This window comes from Phalacrocorax carbo, chromosome 4, assembly GCF_963921805.1.
Source record: "Phalacrocorax carbo chromosome 4, bPhaCar2.1, whole genome shotgun sequence".
Classification (NCBI taxonomy): domain Eukaryota; kingdom Metazoa; phylum Chordata; class Aves; order Suliformes; family Phalacrocoracidae; genus Phalacrocorax; species Phalacrocorax carbo.
Window position 1 is genome coordinate 77,277,747 of NC_087516.1, and position 13,097 is coordinate 77,290,843.

General features: G+C 44.1%; 1 protein-coding gene and 1 long non-coding RNA gene across 11 annotated transcripts in view; both read right to left on the reverse strand.

The window, feature by feature from the left end:
• The window catches only part of BLTP1 (bridge-like lipid transfer protein family member 1), a 123,708-nt gene extending 118,546 nt beyond the window's left edge, over positions 1 to 5,162 (reverse strand). For all 10 annotated transcript variants that reach the window (XM_064450506.1, XM_064450507.1, XM_064450514.1 and 7 more), the window contains exon 1: positions 5,061 to 5,162. The gene's annotated coding sequence lies outside the window, so the exon portion shown is untranslated. The remainder of the gene's footprint in view (positions 1 to 5,060) is intronic.
• A 1,657-nt stretch (positions 5,163 to 6,819) lies between these two features.
• Positions 6,820 to 12,042, reverse strand: LOC135313299 (uncharacterized). Its single transcript, XR_010372917.1, has 3 exons — positions 10,055 to 12,042; positions 8,452 to 8,536; positions 6,820 to 8,300 (listed from the first exon to the last, which is right to left on the reverse strand). It is a non-coding gene; the product is annotated as an uncharacterized LOC135313299 (long non-coding RNA).
• Positions 12,043 to 13,097: the final 1,055 nt, after the last annotated feature.

Consider the following 13,097-nt stretch of genomic DNA (forward strand, 5'->3'; position numbering starts at 1 on the left):
TTGTGAGACAACTCCTGGAAGGATGAGAACTAAGTGCAGGTGTGAAACTGACTCTTACTGCTAATACAGGAAAGAAAACACACGAAAGAGGAAGAGAGACAGAGAACTTCATGTTTACCTCTCCACACTGTTTGTAGAATTTTCTCAAGGTCTCTACTGTTTTGTGATTATGTGCTCAGTTAACGTGCCGGAACATAGTCCAAAACTGTAACAAGTGTTCTGGTTTACTTGCCTTTCCCCCTGCCTTTTATGTTTTTTTAAGCACAGCTTTACTATTCAGTATGTCACTTGTGGCTCTCATTTACCCCATACCACAGTAATACAAAATCTATTAGCTTTCTCCCAGGAGAAGGACAGGAGAAGAGGAGGATTCTGTGGCACTGAAGTGACAGAATCCCAATACTCATATTTATCTTCACAAAAGTCCTTTAAGGGGTTATGTAGTCTTCTTTCTGCAAATGAGGTACCTGAAGCAAGAAGAGATAAAGGTCAAATCCTTTATTTATGATGGCCCAACTGAAATACTTGGGGCCTGCTTTTCAGGTTGTGCATGTTTAGAGCACTTGACATGTTCAAAGCAGACTGGCTTGAAGATGTGCAGGTTCGATATTGCTGTAGATTTGCTCCTCCTGGTCAGACAGGCTTTCTTTATAGCAGAAACAGACACTTGATAGACACTTTAAAAAGTGATTTTTAATTACTTGTGTCACATATTAATCCATTTTTCTCAGCACTAAGAAGACGCAAATGATGTTATAATCATGGGGAATGGCCTTTGTTTCCAGCCCACTTCCAGTATTCCAAACTCGATCTGATTTTCACAACAAATATTCTATCTCTAAGCCAAACACTCAAAAGCAGCTGCTTCAAATCTTTATAAACACATTTCAGTCTTATCACTAGTTTTAACCTCAGCCTGACACATTAACACTTAAGAGCAAGGACAAACTGCTGCTTGAACAAAGTCATTAAAAATTTACAGAAGGCATGCATATATGAACAAGTTGACAAAAAAAAGCCCCAAAACAGAAGCCCAGCCACCAGGCTCTCGGTCACCAGAGTGCAGCTCCTTGGCAGAGGCAGCTGCAGCCTGGGCAGCAGCAACTCACCTGTAAAGGTCTGTCTGTACCTATAGCGGAGGATGAAGGCAACATATTTTATTCAGTGCCTGAGAACATTAGGGTAATGTGGGTCTTGGGCTGCATAAGAAAATGAGAATGAGAAAGAAGCATCTGTTTATTACATCTTTTCTAACACACTTTTTCTGGTATACCTTGTAGAAACAACTGAATAAAACTGGTATCCAAAGGTGGGGAAAACACCTGGTATTTCATTATATTGAGAAGCAGATAGGGAAATAAGAGGCCCTGCCAATCCCCCTACTATTCCTAGAATTCACAGGAATGTAATTTACACCGGGAGCGTAAATTTGTCAGATATATTCCTCAGATCTTCACAGAAATCCAGTGTTTAATGAATCTATGTTAATTGATGTTATTACATGTTAACTACCATTCTGAAGATACTCGACTCCCAACTTCTACAGCAATTACAAGACAGTGGAGTCACAATTACACCCAAAGCAACACATTAAACAACAGGAGGTAAATCCCCGTAGTCTAAATAACTGAACGCATATGATACGCCTGGATGCTTCACATCTCCAGTAAAGGAGGCATGCCCACAGCAGTTCCTTAGAGAAAAGGAAAGGAATGGCATCTTTGCATCCTGCACACTCCACTTTTTTTCAAGGGGTCTCCAGCAACAGCTGGTACGAAAACAGAGCTTTATATAATCAAGCGATATTAGAAAAGAGTCACAAACATAACCACGACTCAAATGAATTCTCCTCTGAAGGTACGGTGACACTGTCAGCACCCAGATGCACATTAGGCACACTGCACAAAACAAAACGCTTCCAACCTTGGCATCTTTCCCAAAACACTCCAGCTAAGTCCAAAGACTTCAAACCCCTCCCAGCACAGCTTCGGATGCTCTGCTGTTCTTTAATCAACACGGAAGGGTAAGCGGAAGGAAGAGAAGGAGAGCTTTTCTTCAAACAACACATGTACACAAAAAATAAGCTAAGTGACAGCACTCACACCGCAATTCTGCTACCTGACACATTGCACTGGCTTTGTACCTCATACCCAATTAAAGATTAGCAATTCTTTTTTTTTTAAGAAAATAACTAAGATTCAGGCCTATTTTCTTCCCCCTCTGCTACTGCTTGAAGTACCAACAGCAGTAAACCATAAATAAACTAAACTACTGCTTTAATAATACTAATTAATTCTTGCTACAACCTCCAGCGGAAAGAGCTGAACTAAAAACAGAGGACAGAAGAGAGTCACACCTTGTTAACCACTGTGTGAACAGCCTTAGTTAAACATCATCTGCACTACATTGGCTTATATCAGTAAATAACAAGTTTGCTTAAAAATTAATTAAATCAAAATTAAAGCACATTCAAAGGAACTGCAAGATATGAGATAAAAATCATTCTTACAGTAGCCTACCTGATGATTTATTTTACCTAACAGAGCAATAGAAACCACTGGAGAAGCATCTATGTAAAAAGAAAGAAGAAAAAATTTAACACCCTTCTGAAAGGAGTGAGAAAAACCAGACGAAAAATTTAGCATCTACTGATTCAGTGTCCAAAACAGCAGAAGTGATGTGTTTCTATTTATTTTCAGTAGTACAGGACATGAGATTTAATACAGAAGAAATCAAAGACAAACTCCTGCTATGGCAACCAACATCAAGTACTCCTTGCATCACTTGACTGCTAGCCTAGGAATGCCTAACTGTGCTTTGGATGATTTTTCATTTAATTATAAATTTTAAAAAATAAAAATATGTTGTTTAGCCTTCCTCCCAGACTTCTTCAGGGCAGAGGGTTGTTTTCCTGCTTACATTGCCAGCCTTTGATGCTGCAGAAGAAAAAAAAGTCAAAACCGAAAAAACCAACAACAGAACCTAACAGCCCATAACAGTAGAAATAAATAAGAACTTCACTTATGCACACTTTTTTTAGAAGAAAAAAAAAATTACTTTTGGGGGCTGGTCTCAACAACAAATCAATGACTTCTCCCTGCCCCCCCCCTTTTTTTTTTTAATTTGAGCTACAACATTGTACCTGAAATACTCTATGAAATTGAGTCTTCTACACTTTACATATGATTTTTTCCAGAAGTACTTCCTCTAAACTTCTCTGACACACCACTGGCCTTTGGGGAAAGAGGGAAATCTGCCATAAATCAAACTAAAAGTCAGTCTTATGGCTACATATGCTATCATCCTTAAGTGAACCACATACAGGTCTTCGTTAGTGTCTGTCCCAGTGCAGTCAACCCAAAGGTTTTGCAGCAGCAACAAGTGCTATAAGTTAGATAAAAAGATAAGAAGCTAATACGAGAAGGTAGTATATCTCAACACTGCTGTAAACACAGGATAACTGCACGCTGCTAAGGAAGAGTGGTAAACTCTCGCCTATTTCCCACAGGATAAAGTTTGCAAAAGGACAATTACCAAGGAGCAAGTGATGCACGTTTCACATCCCAAAGTCTTCTAACAGCATACCCAAAAGGGGTGAGTTACTTCAGCATGCCACGCGTGAGGGCAAGGGCTCTCCACAGAGAGGTCCCGGAAGCGCACGTACCTCCACCCAATCGACCCGAGACGATTCACCATGAGTAAAAGCTACCCATGCATGCACACTGCCGAACGGTGCAAATTCTGACCATAATCCTAAGCAAACATCCCTGAACATGCATTTAGAGTCAACTGCCTAAGCAGGCCTTAAATACTGCTTTTAGAACGATTGCTTGAATAATCTATTAACATACTTTTACAAAAAGGACTACTTCCTCCTACACTCCAGTTTTTATTTTCAGTTGCCAAAGTCTCTAGCCCGATTGTTTATCTGGTCATTACATTTCGCACGCAAGAACTGGAACAAAACCTGCACAGCTACAATTAAAAAAAAAAAAAAAGCCTGAAAAGTAGAATTAACTAATGAAATTACACAATAGGAGTCCCATGGCCTCTTCATGGGAAGTCATGAAAATCATGATCTTTTTCATACTAAACCTGATACAGTTATATATAGATAGATACATCTGTTGCAGCAAGCTATCAACTCTGCAAGTTTTCACAAAGTTTAGTGAAGATTGCGGAGAAGTGACTTGAGGTAGGGGACAAACCCAGACGTAGCCATACGCTCATCTTTCAAATCCACCCCCACCACATTACCATGTTGAAGCACGTTATGCTGATAAATGACATCAGATTTTTTTACTGATGACGTGACGTGCACGCAGGTTACCACTGCTTCTTTAGGCACACCAAAAAGCAAGTGCATTTTGTGTTAAACGGGTGCATGTGCGCGCGTTACACCCTGCCAGGCCCACGGGCACTGGTGCAGATCCTCTTTCGACGGCCAGGGAAAGGAAGAGAGAAACTTTCCTCACAGGCCAAGCGCGACTGGAAGCGCCTGAACTCCTGTCCTCCGACCTAACACCCTTCCTGCATGGCGTTAACCTACAGAAGACATACGCAAAGTGGGGGGGGGAGGAAAAAACAATCAACCAAACAAAAAAAAACAAACCAAAGACCCCCAGGAACCCGTAAAACTGGAGGGGCTTCCTCTCGGCCCGCTTCCACAGAACGCGGAGGGGGGAAGACGGGCGCGCCGGTACCGGCCACACATCGCCCTCACGGCGGGGTGAGGATGGCCTCCCCCGGAGCACCGGCGGACCCCGGACCCCTCCCCGCCCCCGGCCCGCTGCCAGCTCCCGGCTCCTCCCGGGGCGGGGGCGGCCGGCGCCCCTCAGAGCCGCCCCTCACGGAGGCGGCCGACTGACAGGCCGAGGGAGGGCGGCGCGGCCGGCTCCCCCGCACCGGCCCCCGCACCGGGCCCAGCCCGGCGGCAAGGGGAGCACGCCCACCGCCCCACACGGCGCCGAGGGACGGCTGGGCTGGGCAGAGCGCCGGGCCGGGCTGGGCCCGCCCCGTCCCGTCCCTTCCCTTCCCCGCCCGGCACCCCCCGCACTTACGCCATCGCCCTCCGCGGCAGCTTCACAACGGACCCGGAAGAAGCGGCGGCGGCGGCGATCGGGGCCCTCCCGCACCTCACGGCGAACGCCGGGCCGGGCCGCCCCGCCCACAGCGCCGCCGGAGCCAACCACGAGGCGCCGCCGGCCCGCGGGGCCAATGGTAAGGGCGCCAGCTGCCCGAGGGGGCGGGAGGAAGGGGGGCGTGCCACCAATCGCAAAGAGGCGGCGCCGGCTGTTTGTGTGTGTGGGGAGGGCGTGGGGTGTGCCGCGCATGCGCAGGAGCTGGCACAGCTGGCGGGGCCCGGCTGCCAGATGTGCGAGGCGGGCCCTGAGTCCTGGGTTCGCCCGCTGGTATCCACAGGCGACAGGTGCGGCCCGTAAAGTTTAGGTTCTTTCCTGGATTCTGTAACAGAGGGATTGTCCGCGGTCACCACAACCGCCTTTGCAGCGTCCCGTAGGCAGAGGCGCTCCCCTGGCCTCCTGCTTGGCCTCCTGTCACCCAGCGCAGGCTGTACATCACCCAGCGCAGGCTGTACATCACCCAGCGCAGGCTGTACATCACCCAGCGCAGGCTGTACGGCTGAAGGATCAAGTCCCCGTCACTCCGCAGCATGTACCGCTTCCTCGCAGTTTGATCATCTCTTAACTGGGAGGCACTGGAGTGTTTCATTGACCAAGGCGCTGGGTAGTTTGACATTATGGCTGTTCGTTATTTCTCTCCATTGTTCCCTCCAAAGCAGGCGGACAAACCTCACCCCCAAAAGACAGGTGGATAAAAAGTTAATCGTCGGGCATTTTTGAGCACATGCGTGCCTGTGACTTGACTGTCAGATGTAATAAAACATGATAAATATATAGATTTCTTTAAAATCACCCAGATGTGCATCCTACAGACATTAGTAGGATAGTTGAGGAAACCAAAACGGCAACTGAGTGTGCATGCATGTGTGTGTATCTCTTTCCGTGTGGTACTTGCACGCTGTCAAGATGGGTGGTGAGCTTGCTCTTCCAGAATGCTGTATCTCCCTGGGCTCAGCCGGCAGCAGGGTGAGGCGTACCCAGCCTTGGGCACTGAGATCAGAAGGCCGGTTTTACTGCTCTGTACCTGCAAAATAAATCTTTTGGAGGGGCAACACAGATCCCCTGAGCTGGGATCCTGCTCCCACTGGCCCAATAGCGAGACCCATCTATGGGTCGCGTGGATTCACTTAAGCCGAAGTGAAACCAAGCCTGGGTGAGCAGAGGGCTTGTGGCTCCTCTCTACGAGCCCTGTGTTTTTGCCTCCTGCCCCTCATTGGCTCAAGCAGACTGCACAGTTTTCCCTGCAGAGCTAGCTTTCAGCCAGATCAACGAACAGCAAGCTAATCCCACTCGCTGCACGAGGGCACGGATGCCCCTGGGCACCTGGTGAGAGCTCTTAACCTGGCACAGAAAGGCACCGGCAGGATTATTGCTCGAGCAATGTCGTGATCTTGCAGCGCCACAAACCAGAGGCGGACCCTCGCCCTGGCTGCACCCCGGCTTCCTGAGCAGCGCAGCTGGGCAGTGCCGTACTTAGAACAGCTTCAGGCATCCTCCACCCAGCAGATGAACAACCATAAAAGCAAGTGTTATCTAATGAGGTTTATCCTTCATGTTTTTTTATTACATTCTCATCATACTAAGCATAGTAAGAAAAATATTGTTTAAATACTTCTGGTTTTCATAGTGAAGCCCCCCTTCCCACCTCATTCCCTGCTGTTGCTAGAGCCATGCACTCCAGCGATGCTCTGACCTGCCACACCGAGGGGATGGATGCTCAGGGTCTCAGGGGGCTCTTCCAAATGTTTTTATCCGCATGGTGCCTGAAGGCTTAAATGAGGACCATGCAGCTAAGTCATATGAAGAAACTTTAGCTCAAAACTGGCACTAGAGGTTGGGGAAGGTGGGCCTTTGCCTGGTGTAAGAGGTGGAAAGAAAAGCTTTAATGCTGATACAGGCCTGGCTAGAAAATTGGAATATAGAGTTAACGCGAGGAAAAATATTTGCCCCTCTATGAATTTGAACCTATTTGTTTCATAAAGGGCACTAATATTTACCTTCACTGTAAAAGAAACCCGCACATTCTTCTCAAGAAAATATTTTTACGTTTGAAAGGCCAAACTAGATTTATTTTTAAACTCTATCAGTTACAGGGCAGAATGTGTCCCAGAACAACCAAAATAAGGCAGAGGGAGAAATGGTTTCTGCTCTTAGTGTAATACCTCAATTTAAAGTTACCCGTATTGAAATAGAAAAGCCAGGGTAGTTGAAATTCTGGGTCTTATCACAATTCCAGTGGTGGGGAGGAAATGCAGATGCTTTGAGTCTACTTGTGCAACAGATAAAATCAAGAGCAGAAGTTATTCCACAGAGTATTTTTAAATAAAGGCCAGCTTAAGTCCAACATGCCACTGTGTTTATATCAAAAATTAGCACATGTGCATATTTGTAACATGCAGCCTAAAAGCACGCTTCGTTTCGCCTTATGAAAGGCAGCAGCATTGCAGTTTTAAATGTCTTTGGTCCCTTTCTTTGCTAACGCAGCAATTATAAGAACTATTTCCAAAACTGATAACAAAGAGTAATTTTAGCAATTAGTGGCAACAGTTTTAGATCATTTTTAGATTTGTATATGTTCAGTTTTCAGATCCCTCTATTTTTTACACCGGATAGTTATTTTGTCAGCATCATCTAGCTCAGTCTAAATAAATTTGGTCTTCTCAGGCTCTCACCAAAGCATGGGACCTCGCACGGGGATGACAGCAGCAGGTCACTGCATCACAGCCTGAAGCCATGGAAAGCCCTGGGTGTCGGGCTTTTCTTTTTCAGGTGGGCACTTGGCGTTACGTTGAAGTTTCTGATCATGAACGCAGTTCCTTGGAGGCAGGGGTGTTGCATGGGCGTGATGGGGAGCGAAGCTGGTGGTTGCCGCGGGTTAGTGCCGACATGAGGTTTGTGGATTTTCACAGCACCCCTGCCTGATTGCCTGCTGCTTTTCTGAAGGTTGCATTTTTGGGGATGTTTGTCTGTGTTGCTGATTTCCATCACCAGTTTCATTCCTTCCATTGCCTCCCATGACCTTTTAGGGGAGTGTCCACAAATTAGCTCCTGATATTTTCCTCCTGCTTTCTTCTCCTTCTCTCTCTTCTTAAAGGAGAGTATTTTATTCCCAATAAGTAATGATGCTGGATTGCTTCTTTCAGCTCTTCTTTCTGTACGCTGATGCCAGACAATAAAATATATTTGACATTTTGAAATTTATTTGTAGAAATTACTTTCAAAAGGGGACACAAATAATCAAAGCTTTTAGATATGTTACCAACTTCAACAAAAGCACTCAGGTAATGAGAGAAAGGAGTTGATTAATCACCTTTTGCTTCTGGAATCCAGTTGATTATTTAGATCTGAAGGGCCAAGAAAGCCTCTCCCAACACATCAAGCCATTCTTGAGGTGTCTTGAGATTAACAGATGAAATACAACTGTAATATTATTCAATACCTTAAAGGTAGAGTAACATGATGACTGTCATATCTAGATGCACAGTTCAGGGTGGGGGGAGCTAAGTCAGGGGGCTCTTTCATTCCTGTCTGCTCTCTAACGTACCAGAGGCTCATTTGCGTTTTGGGGGGAAGATGGCAGCTTCTGATGGTGTTATGTGCACACACACAGTGCAAGCGGCCCTGGCTTGAACATCATCCCTGGAGTATAATTTTTCAAGCTTGCCCAGGTTTTTCTCATTGTCTCAAAAGCAGAGAATTCTTCATGCTTAGTTCTTTGCACTGTTTGGTGTTGCATCTTTAGTTATCAACATGGGAATTGAAAAGAGACTTTATAAATCATAGAATCATAGAATCGTTAAGGTTGGAAAAGACCCTTAAGATCATTGAGTCCAACCGCTGTTGTCTTGTCATATAACTTTCAGGTTAAGGAAATTATAACCCCATCCTCTATGCTTTAACTTATTTTACATCAGGTGGCATTCCCATTTGCCTCAGAATGTTTATTTTTATGCCTAAAACTCCAAGTCTTTCTTTGTAAGGAAAGAGAATTAGTTGAGTAAAAGCATCATCTTTAAATTATTTATACCTCCTCTGTTTTGCAGTGCCAGATGCTTCTCCAAACTTTGTTCTAAAAGCTCCCAAGTCTTTTAACTCATACTTTTTATCTTTGGTTGATACCAACCAAGGGTCAAAGTCCAGCTAATATGGAGGCTGTCAGAATTTATTTATGCCGAACCAGAAGCTGCTGGGTGCATGACACTATTTTGCAAAAGCAAAAATGTGACCAGGAACATTCATAGTCATTTCTCGGACTTATACTATTTACCTGGTTGGGGCAGCTGAGTACTCCTGGCATTTGCCAGGGCAATGGAGCAGCCACTGCTCCAGCTGACGTTACTGGATATTCATGGGCACGACCCGTCTAAGAAACAGGCTTGGGCACACTGGCGCTTCTCCATCAGTAATGCAGCAGAAAGCCTCCCTTACCAACAATTATTTCCTTCTTGCAATTAAGCCAGCAACTTCTTACTAAACTGCCATATGCGATCACTTAAAGAAGGAAGGATCTTGTTTCTCTCCTCGCCTGCTAATCCTGTCAACGTTCTTTCGCAGTGATCCAGGACCCCTCCCCAAGCAGCGTGAGAGCAGGCAGGGACACAGCCCCATGCGACCTCAGAGCCTTGAGCCTTCCCTTCCTTCTGCCACTCCTGTCCTCACCCCATCTTCCATCACCACGCTCCACCTGCACCCCCCAAAACAACCAGACTCCTGCAGCAGCCCCCGCACCAGCCCGTGTGTTCGCCATCGCGGAGTTAGAAGCTGAATCACAGGCATCAGTTACTTTATGAGGCAATTCATTTAATCAGGAAATCATAAAGACCCCCTTCATAGCCTTTATCAGATTGAAAAGCCCTTGTCAGGCAACCCTCTTGCAGGCAGCTCTCTAACAATATCGTTGGGGAATTGTTTACCTGGTGCTGTGTTCAGTATCACAGGAGGCTGCAGAGCGCAGGCACGGGTGTCTCATGCCTTGGGCCGGGCTCCGGCTCATGCGGACCAAGAGCAGCGCAGTAACCAGCTCAGAACTTAAAATATTTCCCTCGTTCTCCCAGCTCCGAGAAAACAATCATGAACAAATAGAAAAAAAAGTGTGTCGATACTGATCTGTATATTATGAAATTAAATTCTGGCTTCGGCTGTGCTTTAGTGAGTGCTTTGAAGTTGCTGGAGCTGTGAGTATTTAAATGGAAGTACTGGTTCGTTTACACTTTCTCTAAATAACATCAGTGTTTACTATAAGAGCTCATTCTAGATTGCGTTAAAAACAAACACTGAGCTTAGACATAAATAAACATAAATACTCCCTATGCAAAATATTTACGACACTGCAAAAACTCACTATAACATAAGGCAGCAGCCGGTGGGTCAGAAACACCCACGTTCTTTAGCTTAGTGGCAAAATCTTAAATTCTTTGGTTCTCTTCATCTGAGGATAAAACCACAAGCACTTACTTCAGAAAACAAACAAATATAAATAATTTGTAATAAGTACATAATTTGCCAGAGCTGGAAGTCACTTGTCATCAATTACAGAATTAATTTATTCCATACTTGACCTTTCAGTACTTGCACTGTCTTTTTTGCTCCCAAAGTCTTCTTTATCCAAGGAGCTGCACTGAAGGCTGGCAGTCTTTCCATGGAAGCTGTCCATCTCATGATGTACCCAAAAACTGATTCCCAAACAGGTTCCTCCTGAGCTGGAAGAAATCCTCCTTGCTCTGAGAATAGTTTATTGGTGTCTTGATCCATGCACCCAGATCTTACGTGAATACAGGAAAAATGCAGAAGGGTCAAGCTATTCTTCATTAAATCCCTAAAGAAAATCTAAAGGAAGATATCATTTACCCTACATAAAGGACATGCTGTCATATTCCTCTAAACTAAACAAAGTAGTTTTCACTTTGATCGTCGATCAGAACGGTATAGGAGAATTACAAACAAAACATGTTGGTTTTTATTTCACTTTCTTCAAACAAAAATTTTTATAAACCTTTTCCTTCTGATGTGGTTAATGAGTGTGATTGTAAACCAACACTGATAATAAAACCTGCATTTCACACACAGGCGCTGTTTAGCCAAATTCGCAAGAAAGTCTTTTGCATGTAGATTATCCTGTGAGAAGACAGGCATCAAACAACGTGAAATGAATGCTGGTTTCAGCAAGCTCAGGGTTTAACTTGTAGAAGCCAAAAGCTTTTACTGACAACTTGTTAAAATTCATCTATCAAAATGGTTTTCAGATAGCACTAAAAATCCTATTTCCATGAAAAATTGTTGCTTTCAATTTCAGAAGATAACATGTCAAAACAAGCAAACAGGTAGGGATCCTGTGATATCCCATCACTGTATCTTGGCAATTACTAAAACACACTTGAGTGTCCTCATGTTGCACTTACGCATGTTTTTTCACAAAATCCTTCACTTACTATTTGAAAAACCCATCTTTCTCACCTGTCCCCCACATCACTCGCTAGATGTGCACATGTGAAGCTTGATTGTGTTACCGCTTCCTTTTTTTTGCTGTGGATTCTAACTTCCGTACTATTAAGGAAATTGTTGCTATTAGGGAAGTTATTGCTGTTATTATGGTCCCAGAGATTTCCTTTAGCCTGTTGTGTTTTCCTACGATCTGTTCACTGAACCTGTTGTGCCTGGTTTTGGGCGCGTAGTTGGAAGCCCCTGAAGACCCCAGCAGCCTTCCCGCTCCCTGATGTGGCCTCAGGGCCACCACCTGCACCGCAGGTAACAGCAATGCCCAGCACCGCAGAGCTACATCTTGACTCTTTCTCCCCATTTTCTTTCTGTGTAGTTGCATTACTGATTTATATTGAATTTTATTGAGTGACTGTAGGTCTATAAATAATTGTTTGGGAACTGCAGACAGTTATGTCCATTCCTTCAGCGTTCACATCTTACAGCTCATTACACACAACACGTTACATTTTATGGTGTTCTGCTGGTAATAAATGCCATCCGATGGTAGGTTAGCTTTAGTTTTCGGCCTTAAATTTCTCTTATTTTTAGTTATTCCTGCTCTCAAAAGAAGGGCATTGTACTGAAACACACCATTAGAAGACTTTTTGTGCTAGATGAATAGGCTGATTGTATAAGCTTTTTGTCTAAGCAATCTAAAACCTATTTTGAACACACAATAGGAAGTATTTACCAAGTAAAGTTTCTTTTTTAAACTGGAGACCCCATTCCTGGCCCTACTAGTTATCTAGAAGAATGAACTGGCACACAGCAAGTGGGTGTAATGCTCTGTTGCGAAAGAAAGAGGTGAAAGCACGGTCTTTTTGGTGGTTCATGACTATTTTTAACTTTAATTTCCTTTGTAATTATTTCCTTTGCTGTATTCATAGATCTGCAGTAGCCTGTTGTATAAATCTCATCTATCGCATGTTTACAAATAATTCTGGCTTAGATTCTGTGTTCTTTGCGCTTTGGAAATTCCCACAGACTTGAAGTTTGGGTGTATAAAGACACATGCAGGATGTCACCCCATGTTTAATACTAGCTCTGTACAAGAAGCCTTTTGTAATGACAAATACCCACCTACATTTCTTTTAACCTCCTCTAGCATTTTTGTTGAAGCTACTTTTCACTTGCTCTGTCAATGAGTGCTGTGTAGTAGGATAATACTGAGACTTTGTGGGAGTTTATTCCTTTCATTATTTGTTCATTTGTTAATTTAAAAAAAAAAAAAAACCAACGTGGGGGAATCCAACAGTGAATTCTTCATGCATAAATATAACATGGATTTTAAGGGGTGATGTAATTGTTTAACTGAGGGAATAATCAAGCCTAAGCGTGGTTTTTAGGAAAAAGATTTAGAGGTGAAAGAAGAGATAAAGAGGAAAAAATGAAACATATATTGGAAGGAGAAGAAAAAAGTATCTGTGTAAAGGCAGTAACTGTAGGACAGAAAACCAGACCAAAGGCTTTCAAAATTGT